The following is a 3563-nucleotide window of genomic DNA, read 5'->3' as shown; positions in this document are numbered from 1 at the left end:
CAAGCCCGCCAGTCACACCTGTGGCAAACCCGCCGGTGGTTCCTCAGTCAAGCCTGCCAGCCCCTGAGTTCGCTCCAGTGCCAGCTCCTCGAAAGCGCTTCCCAGTCCCCAAATCCAGCCCAGAGTGGCTCCAGTTCCCGAGTATAGCCCACGGAGGGCTCCTGTTCCCCAGTTAAGCCCAGGTAGGGCTCCTGATTCCTCGTTTAGCCCAGGAGGGGCTCCTGATTCCCAGTTCCACCCAGGAAAGGCTCTAGATCTTCCGTTAAGTCCAGGGAGGACTCCAGATCCCCCGTTGAGCCTAGTAAGGCTCCAACCGTAGAGGCCAGGGCGGGTTTGGGGGGGTAGTAAGGCTCCAGCCGTAGAGGCCGGGGCGGGGGCTGGGGCCGCGGCCTCAGAGGCGGCTCCGCCATGGCTTCCTGAACGGTTTGCTCCGCCATGGCCTCCTGAGCTCCCGGCTCCGCCATGGCTCTCCGTGCTCCCAGCTCTGCCATGGCCTCCCGAGTCTCCTGATCCGCCATGGCGCCGCGAACGGGTACCGCTCTGGAGGCCCGCCGTCCTGTGTCAGTCCCGAGGGACCTCCAGAGTGCCCACCCCCCCTCCCCGTTGGATGTTGTGTGGCGCGAGGACTCGCCTTCCGGGAGGGGGGAGTTATGTCAGACCCTGTTCCATGTTTTGTATGTTTCGCTCCCCATGTGTGACCATGCCCATATTTGGTCCTTCCCGTTCCTGTCCTTATCTGTTCCAGGTGTCCCCTTTTTAGTTCTATTGATCCCAGGTGTGTCTCGTTATCCCATCCCATCGTCATGTCGTTAGTATAAATGGTGTTCCCTGTTCTTAGTTCAGCATCAGGTATTGTTGATGTCTGTGAATGTCTTCCTTCCCGCTACGTGTGATTTCCTGGTTCCCTTAATGTTATTAAAGTTTGGATTGTACTCCTGGTTTCATCGTTTCTCGCTCCGTGCTCCTCCACAGTAGCAACGTGACACTTATAAAGGTGATAAGGGAGGATGGAAACAGCTGAACCTGCGTCTACTGTGAGCTCAATCAGCACAGGGCTCACTTCCTCAGTTTCAATGGTCACAGTGCATTTTATTTTATCACACAGCGATTTCCCTTCTACTTCAAGTTAATGCACAATTTTGGGAACCTCAATCTCAGGGGCATCAATTACTTGCACTTTTTTCTCTGAGCCACAAACCCTTGCAAAATGTCCTACTTTTCCACAATTATTACATTTAACTTTAGTGGCAGGGCAATTTGAAATATTAGCCAAGTGAGAGCTAGACCCACAATGAAAGCAAGTACGATTGGACTGTGCAGTAGACTGTGATCGTGTTTTAATCACAGATTTTCCAAGGTATGACGTTGTGGCACACCACGCTGAGCAGGTTTAACCCTCTGGGGTTGACGAATGTGCCGGCGCGTTTTGTTGCATTTTTTTCTGACAACACCTAAATGAACTTAAATTACTCTGTCATTTTTGATCATACAGATAAAGAGCAATATATCATTCGAATCCGTAAAGGGTCTACTTTTATTTGATTACACTCATAATAACAACAGAACGCTGTGCTTCTGTTAAATAAAGAAAACAAACAGGGTGCGCTTTCTGGCGTCGCGGTCTCCGTGAACTTCTTTCTGAAACGCATCACAAAAATTAACCCAAACTCACAGACATGAGAGATATATCTATAGAAAGCTAGAAGAGTCTACTTTTAAATGAAGTAAGTTTTATCTAAAACAAATATTCTCTGATAAAGTAATCCGTATGAAACCAATGCGAGGTCCAGGTTTTCCCGTCTGAGCTCATTATCAGTAATGTGATCACGCCCCCTCGCAGCGCGCTATTCATACGGTAATCATCCACATGAGACACACGAACCTGTAAACGCCCACATCACCTCCGTAAACAAAGCCTGAAGATTCATCAAGTTCATCTCGGATACTTTAGCAAGAATTTAGCAAGAATTCAGAAGAAGAACACAATGCGACGCATGGCGTGAGCAGCGGAGGAAATCATTTCTGATGAGTAAGTCATGTTTTATTACTTGCATTAGTTGTTATTGTGACATAACTTGTACACATTTTACTAGTTAGACTTTTCCCAACCTCTAACTCCTGACTAAATGTATGAAATCAAGTGAAACCTTTTGAAATATGTTTTATTTCATTGCATCTAAATGTCTCACGACGCCAGGATGTTTTTTTAATGTTGTATAAAATATAAAACAATACAATATAAAAGTAATACGAGTGTTTACACTGTACCACTATGAATGTTAGTCTAAGAATGTTTAGACCAATGTGTACTGTGAAATACTCTGTTCGCGAATTTATGAAGATGTTTATACCGTATTGGCCCGAATATAAGACGACCCTGATTATAAGACGACCCCCCTTTTTCCAGATGTACCTTTTGGAAAAGGGCTTTTTAAAAACCAAATCTTGTTTTTTCTCAGTAAAACACATTTTGTCTTAAATTACTTTCATATTGCATATTTTTCCTATTTAAATTTTTGTTTTAAAAAAATGGTAAAAACTGGTAAAATGTACCAACAAAGGTTTTCTTTTTCTTTTGTTTTACTCGCGATCTTTACAACACGCATTACATTAGGTATTTCATGGCACACTCGTTTTATGCGTATTTAGCGCCACCTATTGTTGTGGGCGTATTATTGACATGTCAAAGTCTAGACCCTGAATATAAGACGACCACGTTTTTTCAGATGTATTTCCAAGAAAAAAACATCGTCTTATATTCGGGTCAATACGGTAATATGATTAATAATATTTTAGTTTCTCAGATATAAAATGTTTTTGTATTGTATAATAAATACAAAACATGCTTGAGTTTATGCCTACGAAATCATGTTTTTTTTATTATTTTTTTTTATTATAGGAGTTATGAGTGGGCAATATTAGTGATTGCTAATGTAATATAGTTGCTCTCGATATCAACATGCTAACAGGTGTTTTTTTTTTTTTTTTGTGACCAGATACCTTGAAGACTTCACTTCAAACTGTTTTCCTCTGAGAGTACTGTACCAACATCAGAGGATGTTCAACTACATTGGGCTGATATTATACACAAATATGGTCAAATAAGCTCCATGACTACTGATGATACTGTTTTTTTTTCTTGAATCCATGGAAAGAAGCAGCAAACAGATTGGAAATATCAGGTATGGTTTTTGAACAGGATCTGTTTCAGGAATGGCAACCCAGTCAACAATTTGATCTCACAATGATGTCACCATGAGCTCACATGATACTCATGATGTGGTCACAATGTGTGGGTCACAGTGAGCTAAAAGTCTAACCACACAGCACACTCACTGTGTGCTCATACGATGTTCACAATGTGAGGTCACAGCACACTCACTGTGCGCTCATACTGCGGTCAATGTGAGGTCACAGCACACTCACTGTGCGCTCATACTGCGGTCAATGTGAGGTCACAGCACACTCACTGTGCGCTCATACTGCGGTCAATGTGAGGTCACAGCACACTCACTGTGCGCTCATACTGCGGTCAATGTGAGGTCACAGCACACTCACTGTGC

This window comes from Sinocyclocheilus anshuiensis, unplaced genomic scaffold (assembly GCF_001515605.1).
Source record: "Sinocyclocheilus anshuiensis isolate Anshui unplaced genomic scaffold, SAMN03320099.WGS_v1.1 scaffold791, whole genome shotgun sequence".
Lineage (NCBI taxonomy): Eukaryota > Metazoa > Chordata > Actinopteri > Cypriniformes > Cyprinidae > Sinocyclocheilus > Sinocyclocheilus anshuiensis.
This window is presented reverse-complemented; position numbering follows the sequence as displayed.